The sequence below is a fragment of the Ambystoma mexicanum genome, chromosome 3q (assembly GCF_040938575.1).
Source record: "Ambystoma mexicanum isolate Mex_15411 chromosome 3q, UKY_AmexF1_1, whole genome shotgun sequence".
NCBI classification, from domain to species: Eukaryota; Metazoa; Chordata; class Amphibia; order Caudata; family Ambystomatidae; genus Ambystoma; species Ambystoma mexicanum.
The window spans coordinates 1,230,397,311-1,230,411,734 of NC_090926.1; the positions used below are offsets into that span (position 1 = coordinate 1,230,397,311).

Sequence of the window (14,424 nt, forward strand, 5' to 3'; positions counted from 1 at the left end):
CCACCAGGTCGGGGTCACTACTGGTTGGTGACTCGCTTGCAGGCAATTGAGGCTGAAAGCCACGAGATTCCAGTGCAGGTGGGAGGACGCTTTCCTCAGGTGCGCCTGCGACATGAGCGGGGAATAAGTCAGTTTGGGCTGGGAAACAGTCCTTACTGGTACCGACGACAAGGGGGAGGGAAACAACACTGGTGGCGAGCTGCACCTCGACTCAAAGGAGAAGCTTCGGGATGGTACTCAGGGCAGGTTGCATACAGTACCTTTTTCCGGGACTTGCAGTTCCACATGAGGCACTCGGCTCTGCTGCACTTCAAGGATTTCATCAAGTTGGGTGCCATCACGCAGGGCACAACAAACTTTGCTCTGGGTCTGGTGCATCAGATTCACATCGGAGGGGGCATAGGACTACATACCCCTCGTGGCACCCTCCGCAAACACTCTGCCAACACTCCAGATGGAGTGGAGTGTTTTTTTAATCTGCTGCGCCCACAAAGAATGAAGCTGAAAAAGTCACTGCCCCAGCAGCTCCAGCAGGCTCCTGCTACACAGTGTTTCTCAGGAGTAAAAACAATAGTTGCAAGAATGGGCAGCAGAAAGACAGAACTTGCAGCCCACAACCACACGGACCAACACTCTGCCAACACTCTGTGATGCTCCGCGTCGGGAGTGGAGTGTTTTTTGAATCTGCTCCACCCACAAAGAATGAAGCTGGAAAAGTCACTGCTCCAGCAGGCTCCCGCTGCACAGTGTTTCGAGTGGATTGTGTCCTCCAACGTATTCCTCATCTTAGATGTATTCCATCCAGCTTTGCCGCTCTTTGGAAAATTTTCGTCACAGGGCGCCGTGCGTCGATGTCGTCGAGTCGATAGTCCCTCGAGTGCCTCCGTCGAGGGTGACGTCATCAGGTGTATAAGTAGCATGCACGGCGCCCGTTGGCCTCAGTTCCGTTTTTCCGTAGTACGTTGCTTCGGACATTCGGCGCGCCTCGAGTTTTGTCAGGAAATATAATATTACGAGAAGAAATAATGTCCTCGTCATCGACGCCGACCATGACCCCGAGATCGGGTTTTAAAAAATGCAAGTCATGCGGCTCAAATATGTCGATCACGGACCCGCACCTGCGAGTGTTTGTGGTGTCTCGGGGAAGGCCACGACATGGAGGCCTGTTCGAAGTGTCAGGAAGTGACGGGAAAGGCCTTGCGAGAAAGGAGAGGAAAGCTACCGGTAGGTCGGAAGGATCGGAAAGCCTCTAGCGTTGAGTCAAGACCCCATGGGGAAAAATCTCCTCGACGCAAAAGGCATAGATCCAGATCTCAAAGCGATTCTCATCGTTCGTCGTCTTTGTCAAAAAAGTCGAAGAACGACGCCATAGATCTCCCTCCACCTCTTCGTCAGACGAGTCTCCGAAAATGAAATGCCCCACAAAACATTTGTTTTCCGAAGAGTGGGAAGCATTTAGGGTCAAAATGATGGAGGTGTTTGAGAAAGCAAAGCCTCGGTCCGTGCCTTCTTTGGAAGCCGGCCGGGAGCGTCATCGCTCTGACACTCGCGCGCCCTCGAGCCCAGGTGATCGTGAAAGGAAGGATAGAGAACCTTCCAGGACGCCGAGCGAAAAACGCTCGAGTCGAGTCGACCGCTCGAGGTCACCGGGGCCGTCCGAGACCTTCCACACCTCGTTGGGGAAACTGTCGAAGGCCGTCTTGACGCCCTCGAATCAGACTCTGTTTGACGACCACAATGTCATCGATGCCGTCGACACCTTTATCGACGTCGACCCCGAAACCTTCGGCGCCAAAGGCTCCAACCAAGCCAGGGCAGCTAGAAAAGGAGAAGGAGAAAACTGCAAGACATATATCTTCTTCAAAATCTAGTATTACACCTCCTTCTCCTCCTCCTCCTCTCCCAGAGAAGGTTTTCAAGCCTCTCCCTCGGAAGGAGTTTTTCAAATCCTTGACCTCAATTTTTGAGGATCAGGAGAGATCCGAAGAGGAAGATGTACCTTTTGGGTTGGAATATGGCACCCAAAATGTCCCAGAATGCTTAATATCGGAAGAAAGCAGGATGAAGGATTTGGTGGAGTCCTTACATAATGCAAATGGCATTGATACCTCTCCTGAGAATGATTTTGGTAGACCAGATCCAGGAGAGCATGCCAGTCCATCTTATCGTCAATTAATGACAAAGGTGGTAGACTACTTGGGATGGGCTAAACCAACATCCCAATTCGTCCAGGACGATTTGAAAGACATATTGGATCATGGTCCAACTGAAGACCCAGTTTTACCTTTTCATGTAGCCTTACAAAACAGGGTGGCCAAGAATTGGGAAACTCCGGATTCTATTCCTCTGGTGAATAAATCCCTAACATCAAAATACCGCCCAGCCAGTAGCAACTCCGGCTGTCTGTCAAAACATCCAACTCCCGAGAGTTTGGTCATACAGGCAGCCACAGCTTCCAACAAACTTGCGTACCCATCTATCCTCCAGACAGGGACGATAAGTGTGTGGATGGTTGGGCACAGAAGGTATTTTCAGCCGGGAGCATGGCATTAAAATCTGGCAACTCCACATGTGCCTTGGCAAAATTTTCGTACACTCTGTGGGAGTGCATCGCAATGGCAGCGGAGCACATACCAGAAGGGGAAGAAAGGGAAGGTTTCCTAGTCATCGTTAGAGATGGAAAGGAGGCCATGCAGGAATCCCTTCAATCTGGATTGGACACTGCGGATAGTGTAAGCAGGTCCATGGGCACTAGCACGGTAATACGCAGGTTTGCGTGGTTACGGAAGTCAGGTATTGCACCGGACGTACAGAACCGCCTCCTGAACATGCCTTTTGACGGGTCTCACCTTTTTGGCAACAAGGCTGACGAGAGCCTTGAGAGGTTGCAGACCTCAAAAGCAGCGGCCAAATCTTTAGGAGCTGCTATTAGGCAACCTCAGCCTTTTCGTGCGCAAGGACAATCATGGAAGGGACGATCCTATCGTTATTATACCTCATACGGGAAGACGAGAGGAATGGCCAGTCAAAGGGGCCAAAGAAAAGCCACTCGTGGTGGATGAGGAAAACGTGCTAAGCCAGCTCCAGCTGCAGCCTCTTTGTCATCAGCGGCTGCAACATCCACCACAAAACCACTTTGAGGACTTACACCATAAAACACCTTTAGGAGGCAGGCTGTCGCAGCATCTGCAAGAATGGCGAGCCATTACCGCCGGAGAGTCTTCTTCCTTTGACTGGTGGGGATAACCAGTTTCACCGTCTTTTCGCCTTCCCGATGTACCTCGTGGCCGCCTTGCATGTGCCAAGCACCCCGGCAACCGGGATACCACGTTTTACCACGACCGCGAAACAAAGGTACCACCTTTAATCGGAAAACTCCACGGCTGGTTTCTTCCCTGGTAGTGCAACGACCTTCATCTTTCCTCCAAGTCGAGATCTTCTCTTCCCCTGGACGACGACGCAACTTGCACCCACTACCAGGAACAACTGCCACCGCTGAAGGATCCTTCCCACTTAAGGTACCGTGTCCCGCCTGGCTTCCCTTGCTGCCGACTGTACGGGGTAGATTTAGCCCCCGGCTTTCGAACCTGGGTTAGTCTGGGACACCCCGGCTAAACTTTCTTAAAGCCTCTCTAAACTCCTTTTGAACCCTCTGCAAGACTTTCTAAGCCTAGTGTAACTGTGTGATCTTGGGCGCATTTGTGCTCTACTCTCTCTAAGAGTGGGCTCAGCCTTTGGACTTTGGCTCACCAGTGACTTTTGCTCTTCTGCCTTGCTAACAGTGTTCCTGAATCTTAGAGTGGTGTACCTTTCCATATTCTGTCTTTTTTCCCTCCCTTTCTCACAAACTTATCAGAGTGCAATCTAGTTAAGCGCTCACCTCTGTATGAAAATAAGTGGTGTTTTACTGTGATTTATCCGATAAGGGAAAAGGAGTGTATATATTACAATAGTAACTGTGTTTAGAATATTTTACAATAAGAGTGCTGGAGTGTTTCAAACTGTGTGTTTTTAAATAAATAATTATATACTTTGATACCAAAGCTCTGGTCAGTGTTTGCTTGTATTGTTGTATCAGGGTGCCTATTGTGTATACTTTGCATACTGCCTAACTCTTCTTGAGGGAAGTCTGACTGCTCAGCCACAGCTACCAGGTAAATCTGGGTGGTACAGACTGCTACCAAGTGGGTTTACTGCCAATACCTGTAGTCTTAAATCTTTTGCAGTGGTTCCTAAGGGAACTGCACAGGTTTCTGCCTAACACTTCCTCAGAGAGAGAACCTTCTCTCTCAAATGGAAGGTCAGGTTCTCCACCCAGAGGTCAGAACACTCCACCTTTATGCTTGGTATCTCAAGGCTGAGATACAGGGATTGGAACCTTCCAGATGATGTTATGGAGGTGTTGCTTTCGGCAAGAAGGCCAGCAACAAAGTCTCTGTACTGTTGCCGTTGGAAAAAGTTTTGCAACTGGTGCAGGGAAAAGAATGTCGATCCTTTTCTATGTTCTATTCCAGAAGTACTATTTTTCCTTCTGACCCTAGCACATAGAGGTCTGAATATCGGAACAATAAAAGGTTACCTTGTGGCGCTTTCCATCTTCAAGCGCTCATCGGAAGAATGCTCCTACTTCAAAATTCCTTTGATTACCCAATTCATAAAAGGTCTCACTAATGTGTTTCCTCCTCACCCATTTCAAGTACCGATTTGGGATCTAAATTTGGTATTAAAATTCTTAATGTGTGCCCCTTTTGAGCCTATGCACACATGTCCATTAAGATTATTAACATGGAAAACAGCATTTTTAGTTGCTCTAACATCAGCAAGAAGAGTGAGCGAATTGCAGGCACTATCTTCTGGGCCACCCTATACTGTGTTCCATAAGGAGAGGGTTGTATTGAGGGTTAAACCATCATTTTTACCGAAGGTAATATCTGATTTTCATTTAAATCAGAAAATTGTTTTACCCTCATTCTATCCTCCACCTCATCCTTCTAAGGAGGAAGAAAGACTACACAGGCTGGACCCAAAAAGAGCTTTAAGCTTTTACATCTCTAGGCTCTCTAGACTTGGAGTGGACAACCAGTTGTTTATAGGCTACACTGGAAGAAAGCTGGGTCAATCAGTAACAAAACAAACAATTTTGCGCTGGATCGTGCTTTGCATTTTAGAATGCTACAGACCAGTACAAAAAGACCCACCTGAAGGGTTAAGAGCTCATTCCACATGAGGCATCGCCTCTTCCACAGCCCTTCAAAGAGGTGTACCTATAAGGTCCATTTGCGAAGCAGCAACTTGGTCTTCGCTTCACACCTTCTCAAAATTCTATAACCTGGATGCTTCCAAGTCTAGGGAGCTAACTTTTGGAAAAGCAGTGCTTTATTCTGCCATCTAAGGGCAGTTTAAAAAAAAAAAATAAAAAAATAAAAATCTGACCCCTCCTCCAGAGGAACTATGCAAAATACTGCTTTGGGAGCCTATCTAAGAGGAGGAATACGTTGGATGACACAATCCACTTGAAGAACAAGTGCCAGCAGATTGTGCCAGCAGACAGATATCAGCCTTGCGAGATTTGAGATGGCAATAAAAATCTACAGAGGGGTAGGTTGGGAGGGCGATGAGGAATACGTTGGAGAAACATCCAATCGAAAGAACGTTACCAGGTAAGAAGTAACTTGTTCTTCTCAGGAGTAAAAACAATAGTTCCAAGCATGGGCAGCAGAAAGACAGAACTCGCAGCCCACAGCCACACAGGCCAACACTGTGCCAACACTCTGGGACGCTCCACATCAGGAGTGGAGTGTTTGTTGAATGTGCTCCGCCCAGAAAGAATGAAGCTGGAAAAGTCACTGCTGCCGCAGCTCTAGCAGCTCCAGCAGGCTCCCGCTGCACAGTGTTCTCAGGAGTAAAAACAATAGTTCCAAGAATGGGCAGCAGAAAGACAGAACTTGCATCCCACAACCACACGGGCCAACACTCTGCCAACACTCCGCAATGCTCCGCCGCAGGAGTGGAGTGTTTGTTGAATCTGCTCCACCCACAAAGAATGAAGCTGGAAAAGTCACTGCTCCAGCAGCTCCCACAGGCTCCCGCTGCACAGTGTTCCTCAAGAGTAAAAACAATAGTTCCAAGAATGGGCAGCAGAAAGAAAGAACTCGCAGCCCACAACCACACAGGCCCACACTCTGCCAACACTCTGCCCAGGTTTACAGGCCCTTCTTGTTACAGTTGGCGCATTAGGTGCCTTTAGATGGTCATCTTGGGACCAAGAAGACTAAGCAAAGGCTCTCTGCACATTTCTGCTGACCCCGGATGGGAGTAGAAGTGGAGTCCCATTGCCGGACCTGTCCCACTTGTCAATTGTTTGGCAAGACTGGAGGCAGTGTCATTGCCCTACTGCAGCCTTTATTTAACGTTTACCTCTGGTGCCCTGCAGTAGCACCTGGTCCGGACTGTTCGGGAGTGCTCCTCCTCGGGATGGATGCCGCTGTGATCCAGTCCACTCTCTTCCCACCGTCCACTGAATGGCTATGGCCCAGTGTCCTGTGAGTTGGGAGTGACCTGGTATGTTTTCCTGGACCCACTAGTGGTTCTTTATGGAGCGTTCTGGCTGAGGACGTATGGGCAAACAGTGACAGGTTCAGTATGTGTCCTTATGCTCTTCCCCCACCACCTTTCTTAATCCCAAGGTTAGCTGAGTAACTCTTGCGTCCTGGCTCACCGTTGACATGAAGCTGTGTTCAGCCGTCACCAGGTATGCAGTCAATCCAGTTACTTCACTGGAAATGATGGCACAGGCCTGCAGTGGCGCACGTGATGCTCTGGCAAGTAATGTTCATTGGTGGGTATGTCCTTTCTGTGAAGCGGTAAGTATTCTCCTTTTCTCTATATTTTGCTATATTGCTTGCAGTGCGGTATGCGCGTGGGTTGCAGTCTCCTGTTGCTGCTGTATTGTCCTTTGCAGCGCGGAGCGCAAGGTTTATGCTAATTGTCATGGTTTTCATGTTAATTGTCTTGCTTATCTTCTCTTGCAGGTGCAGAATGTCGTTCGCCATGCCTGCTGAGGGCCGTGATGCGAACAGTCTCCCTAGTTTGTCTGTGTGATGAGGGATGGTAGCTGTGAACGGTAAGCGGTTTTATGAGGGTTCGGGTAAGCGTGGGTTTTGCTAATGGAGCTGGTTTACTGTGCGTCTTATTCCTTGCAGAGGCGGAGAGCCGCTGCGATAGAAGCGGAACATTTCAGCAGTGCCAGTGGTGAGTATGCATCCTGGAAACAGGGTAGCTGCAGAGCTCTATGGAAGCAGGTAAGTCAGTCGCAGAAGTCCTCGGAACACGCACGTGTGCTAGGAAAGTGCAGGAGCGGTAAGCATTACACTGCTTACTAGACGAGCAGGCGGAACGCTAAGCACAGGGTGTGGCCCGAGGCGTGGTCCACCGTCCACTGAATGGCTATGGCCCAGTGTCCTGTGAGTTGGAAGTGACCTGGTATGTTTTCCTGGACCCACTAGTGGTTCTTTATGGAGCGGTCTGGCTGAGGACGTATGGGCAAACATTGACAGGTTCAGCATGTGTCCTTAAGCTCTCCCCCCGCCTCCCTTCTTAATCCCAAGGTTAGCTGAGTAACTCTAGCGCCCTGGCTCACCGTTGACATGAAGCTGTGTTCAGCCGTCACCAAGTATGCAGTTAATCCAGTTACCTCACTGGAAAAGATGGTACAGGCCTGCAGTGGCGCATGCGATGCTCTGGCAAGTAATGTACATTGGTGGGTATTCCCTTTCTGCGAAGCAGTAAGTATTCTTCTTTTCTCTGTATTTTGTTATATTGCTTGCAGTGCGTTATGTACGTGGGTTGTAGTCTCCTGTTGCTGCTGTATTGTCCTTTGCAGCGCAGAGCGCGAGGTTTATGCTAATTGTCGTGGTGTTATGCTAATTGTCTTGCTTATATTCTCTTGCAGGTGCGGAACGTAGTTTGCCATGTCTGCTGAGGGCCGTGATGCGAACAGCCTCCGGAGCGCTGTCCGTGTGATGAGCGATGGTAGCAGTGAACAGTAAGCGGTTTGTGAAGGTTCGGATAAGCGTGGGTTTTGCTAATGCAGCTGGTTTACTGTGCGTCTTATTCCTTGCAGAGCCGGAGAGCCGCTGCGATAGAAACAGAACGTTTCAGCAGTTCCATTGGTGAGTATGCATCCTGGAAACAGGGTACCTGCAGAGCTCTACGAAAGCAGGTAAGTCAGTCGCAGAAGTCCTCGGAACACACACGTGTGCTGGGAAAGTGAAGGAACAATAAGCATTACACTGCTTAATAGACAACCAGGAGGAACGCTAAGCACAGGGTGTGGCCCGAGGCGTGGTTTTATAACCTCGGGCTGTACCCTGCAACACTAGACCACTATGGAGATCAGTAACACGAGCCATCTAGAGGCCATCTTTGATTCTACCACCTATCCTAACCTGGCGGCCATGTTGGTGGGGGCTACTAATGGTTCCTAATGGGTGCCTGCACCATCCGCCAACCCTGAGAGTACAGGCTTTACCTACAGTGTCCTGCCTGTTCCCAAGAGTATGTGTGGGTGTGCCCTGCCTGCCGGGTGTGTTCATGACACTTTGCCAGTGGTTGGAACACCATTTGAGATGGTTGGGATTGACATTGTCGGTCCCTTGGACCCTCCCACATCAGGTGGACACTGGTTCATCCTGGTCCTGGTTGATCATGCCACCAGGTACACTGAGCCTATACCCCTTTGGACATTACTGCTACGGTGGTTGCCAGGGCTCTCCTGGGCATTTTGACCAGAGTTGGATTCCATAAAGAGGTGGTCTCTGATAGAGGATCCAACATGCCAGCGATGTGCAAGGAATGCAGAGTAACATATACGTTCTCCACCTCCTACCATGCCCAGACCAATGGTCTGGTTGAGAGATTTCATAAAACTCTCATAGGCATGTTGGGTGCTTTGGAAGAGCCCCTAAGGAGGAAATAGGATCTCCTCCTACCATGCCTGCTGTTTACCTATAGAGAAGTGCCTCAAGAAGGTTTTGGTTTCAGCCCCTTTGAGCTTCTCTTTGGATATCCCGTGAGGGCCCCCCCCCCTACCTTAGTAAGCGAAGGTTTGGAAGCCACGCCTCCAGGTCCTGCCAAGCAAGTGGGGGACTATGTATTAGGCCGCAGATGGAGGATGGCACAGATGATGGGCCAGGTGACAGGGAATCTTAGGGCAAGCCAAGAATTGAACAAGTACTGGCATGACCTTAAGGCCTCACAAGTGGATTTGACTCTAGGACAGGAGATCCTTGTGATGGAGTCTACCAAGCCTAGAGCTTTGGCAGATAAGTGAACTGGACCCTTCAGGATAATCTCCAAGATGGGCAAAGTCAACTATCTGGTTGACATGGGAGTCCCGGGGGTAGCCACTCAGGTTTTCCATGTTAACAGGCTGAAGCCTTTCCACAGAAGAGTGGACGTCTAATGTCTTCTGCTAGCTTCAGAGCAAAAAGAGGATGAGAGTGAGCCCCTTCCTGATTTGCTGCATAGCAACCCTCAGGCTGGCTCAGTGGAGGGAGTGCATCTCTCTCCAGATCTGACACCAGAGCAGCAGAGGGCCTGCAGGGCTTTGCTCCGGCAGTATGCCCCTCTGTTCTCACTGACACCAAGCCTTATCCAGTGTTGCAGGCACAAAATTGACACTGGTGACCGTGTACCTGTCAAAAGCAGGTACTATCGAATGTCACATCCAGGCCGAGGTTGCCAAGATGTTGGATCTGGGTGTAATTGAACCCTCAACCAGTCCCTGGTCCAGTCCAGTGGTCCTTGTCCCCAAGGCAAGTTCCCAGGCCGGTACCAAAGATTGGCGGCTCTGTGTGGACTACCGAGGAGTCAATGCTGTCACCAAAACTGACGCGTACCCATTGCCCAGGGCTGATGAGCTTGTGGACACCATAGGTGCTGCCAAATTTCTAAGTACCTTTGACCTTAGCTCACGCTAATGGCAAATAGCTCTGACTGAACATGCCAAGGAAAACACTGCATTCTTAACACATGAGGGGCACTACCAGTTTAGAGCCATGCCATTTGGTTTGAATAATGCACCTTCCACCTTCCAAAGATTAGTCAACCATGCACTCAGTGGGCTTGAGGCCTTTTGTGTGGCCTACCTAGACGACATTGCTGTCTACAGTTCCACCTGGGAAGAGCATTTGACTCATTTGGATAGGGTGTTGCAGGCCCTTGCAAAGGGCTAACCTCACTATCAAGGCCACCAAGTGCCAGATAGATCAGGGGAAAGTCACTTACCTTGTTCATGAGGTAGGAGGGGTTGAATAAAACCTCTCTCCAGTAAGGTACAGGATGTACATGACTGAGAGACTCCTACTATTCAAACCCAGGTGAGAGCTTTTTTGGGCCTCACTGGGTATTACCATAACTACATGGCAGACTTTGGAACCATAGCTGACCCTCTTACAGCTCTGACTTCGCCCAAGCAAGCGAGGAAGGTTAATTGGACTGAAGACTGTCAGAGGGCCTTTGTTGGCTTGAAGGAAAGTCTGTGTAGGGCATCTGTGTTGTGTGCGCCTGATTATAGCAAACCCTTTATTGTTCAGACTGATGCCTGCGATATCGGATTTGAAGCGGTCTTGTCCTAGTTAGATGACAAAGGGAGGGAACATCCTATCATATTCATCAGTAGGCAACTCAAAGGTAGAGATCTTAGGTGGGCTACTATTGAAAAGGAATGTTTTAGTGTAGTTTGGCGCCTTAGGCGTTTTAGGCTCTACCTTACAGGGTCTACCTTCAAGGTCCAAACAGACCATAAGCCCTTAAAATGGCTTATGCAGATGAAGGGTGAAAACCCGAAACTGCTCAGGTGGTCCATTAGCCTGCAAGGGCTAGACTTCACTATTGAGCATCGACCAGGGAAGTGTCATGATAATGCAGATGACCTTTCCAGAAGGTATGTTCACCGTCTGGATGAGGGTGTAAATCTTGTGGGAGATGAGACCACCCTAACCTGAGTCTAGGGGGGGCACTGTTATGCTGGAAATGCATTGGAGGGACAGGGCCTCCATGTTCTTGTCCTATACTCCTTTATCATGTGTGTTCAGTGTTGTTTTCTGCACAGGAGTCCATGTGGGACCCCTGGAAGTGCAACTCTTCCTCTTTTTGGTTGTGGTGAATAGACCCTTGGGATACCATGATGAATTTGACAGGTGCTCTGAGTATACCCCTGGTGTATGTTTTTGGGCACCTGTGTGTGGCCCACAGAGCAGGGTATGGGCTGGTGGCAGCTCAATGCTGAATTTGACAGGTGCTCTGAGTATCCTCCATTTTGGGATACCCAGGCCCTGCCCTAGAAATCAGTGGATTCCTGATAGGAGACAAGATGTCCCCTGTGGCCAGTTGGTTTCTATTACCTGTTACCTTATTTTCCCAAAGTCCTGGGAAGCCCTGACTCTGTCCCTTCCCCTGACTGGCTGTTGGGTGGAAGAACCATATATGGTATTGTGGGGACGTCTAGGCCAGACTGGCTAGAGCCTTCCCAGTGACTGTATGTTTTGGGTAGACCCTTGGGGTGGGACCTGGGTGAATGGAGTGTGTGACCAACAGGCATTCCATGTTATGGGTGTCTGGTATCTGTGGGTTTGACACAAAGAATGAGACAACCCTGCCCGAAACTGCATTAATGAAGTGTGGTGTGCTGAAAGGCTGGGCGCTTGCTCCAATCCAAATTCCTTGGGTGTTTGGGTGGAAGTGAATGGCCTGAATGCACTGTGAGCCTCATTGGCTGCCTGCCAGCATGAATGGCCTTCTGAATGATTGGCTACCTGAGCTTGGCTCAGCAGTGTGAATGAGAGACAGAACAGTATATCTGGGGACCTCTCACTTACCAGAATTGTTCAGAAGCTGAAGTTGAAACTCGAAGCTGCTTATCCTTGAAGCCCAGCTGGAAGAAGAAGAATTGCTGCTGCTTTCCTTTGTCCCGATCCGAAAGCTGTCGAGGCTGTCGATGATTGATCCAAGAGAGGACTTGGCTAGGAGACCTCTTCCCGAGCTACGGGGGAACATCGTGCCAAAGCTAATCTTCACCAAGGCACCCTGGAAGTCGCTGTCATGATGCCTACCCCCGGGCATCTGGATCAAGCCCATCAGCCCCGGGAGCAGGCATCCAGGTATTTAATAAAACCCCAGCAGCCCCGGCTGGGGGCTGTCTGGGTTCAGTCCTGGCGCCTTAGGCGCCAGGCTCATAATAGAAATCAGTCCTGGCGCCATAGGCGCCAGGCTCATAGACTTTACTTACCTCATTCAGACCATACTGCAAATGAATCCAAGCCAACGTGAGGCCTGGAGGGGACTATTTTTCTACAGGGACTATTTTTTATCAGGGTGTGGTTCTAGGGACTTCTTACCTGGAACTACTTTGGAGGCTATTCAAACCACGCCCAAACAGCAGCACATGCTTCGTGTATCTCTGTATCCAGCAGCGTAACGCTCATCGTGCCTGCAGTCAGCATCCAGTCTTCAGCCACGCCCGTCTCGAATCCAGAGCTCCTAGCAATAGAAGAAAGAAGGAAAGGTTAGAAAACAGATATTATTTCAATCCTTACCTGAATTCCGGATCCATCACGTCTTCGAACTTGAAAAGGACATTATTCTACACGTGTCGCATCGCCAGCTGCAGCGCCATACTCAGCAGTCCTCACAGCATTTTTCAATCCGGCGCAGCCTCCATAATTTTCTCTGCCGAATTCCACCATCTAGAGGACAAAAGAAACATAAGGTGAGCCGAGAGAGCCAACAAATACAACCTCTCCACCATAGACTTACCTGATTAACAACCGGAGGCATTATTCTGTAACAAACCGCAACTTCTTACGACGCACCTGTAAGGAGAGAGAAACCAGCAATTTAAACACACGCATCTTTTGCCAGACAGTGTTGGGTAATACAGTCTCTTACCTCAACATCATCAGCTGCCACAAGACAGTCTTCGCTTGGACCCAGCTGAAACACAAGAAAGGAATGTACAAGAGTGAACATCGGACATATTGAACTCTTTGAACTTTATACTTACGGGTTCTCGCCTGGAACCTCGGAGTCAATATTCATCCGGAACTCTTCCAACGCCCTCAAACCAGTGAAGTAACTGGTATCTACGCCACCCTGCATTCCACGCAGTATGGAGAGCTCATCATTTACAAACATAAGGAGAATATTTCTACGGGTCAAGCAGACGAGATTAGGCGGTCCAGTCCAGTCTGTCATATCTGCACTACGCTTCACGTTGGAGGAGGTCGCAGCTGTCCGGGTCTGATCGACGCCCCTGTGGGAGCAGGTGAGCGTAACAGAACCCGAAGCCTATCTACAAATTCCCACCCGGGCGTTATGGAAACCTCCGAAACAGACCAACTAGCCCAATTATTAGGGGAACTTAGGGCGGAAGTGCACTCTGCGCGCCAAGAGACTAATGCCCTCAGGAAAGAACTGATTGTGTCAAAGGAACGCACAGATGATCTTGCTAGACAACTGCTGCAAAATCAAGCTGGGCAAACACCCCTACCTGGACTCGGGGGAAACCCAGCTCCTGTTTCATCGAGCAATCCTGTGCAAGTAATCCTACCAGGGGCTATTCCTTTACCTCCACCCGAACGCTTTGCTGGGGACCCAAAAAGGTTCGCAGTGTTTATGAATCAATGCCGCTTGCACTTTTTATGCAGACCTGGAGCTTTTCCAAATCACCAAGCCAAAGTAGCCTGTGTACCATCATATCTTAGTGGCAGCGCAGCTGACTGGTCAATTCCACTAGTCAACCAGGATGATCCTCTTCTTCGGGATTTTCAGGGTTTTCAAAGAAGCATGGAAAGACTATTCGCCAGACATTCACAGGGACAGGCCCTGGATAACAAACTTTTATCCCTTCGACAGGGTAATCAGGATCTGCTAACCTATATCGCAACCTTCAATAGGTTGGTGGTGGAAACCGGATGGCCTGAGGAGAAACGAATTTATTATTTCATCGTGGGCTTCGGGGAGAACTCAAAGATGTTTTGGCTCAAGATGTGAACCCACCTCAGGATTGCGCAGAATATATAGACTTAGTGGTCCAGTTAGACCACCGACTTCAGAATAGAAAGGCTGAGCGAGCTAAGTTCGAGAGTCGGGTATGGGTTAAACCCAATGTCACCCCCAAAGGAACAGATGCATTAGAACCTATGCAGATCGGGGGGGTTAAAGGACCCTTAACTCAAAAGGAAAGAGAAAAGAGATGGCAGATACAATTGTGTCTGTACTGTGGAACCGCAGGACATTTTCTACGGGATTGCCCTATAAAGCCACCCAAGAAAGTAGTAGGAGTTGCTGACAAAAGTCAAATAGAGCCTGATTCGGGAAACGACCATGCCCGACAAGCGTAGAGATCTGCTTGCCGAGCTTAAA

General features: G+C 49.4%; 1 protein-coding gene across 2 annotated transcripts in view; it reads left to right on the plus strand.

The window, feature by feature from the left end:
* Positions 1-14,424, plus strand: part of LOC138447799 (coiled-coil domain-containing protein 159-like) — a 1,059,213-nt gene that overhangs the window by 980,168 nt on the left and 64,621 nt on the right. The window lies entirely within an intron of this gene.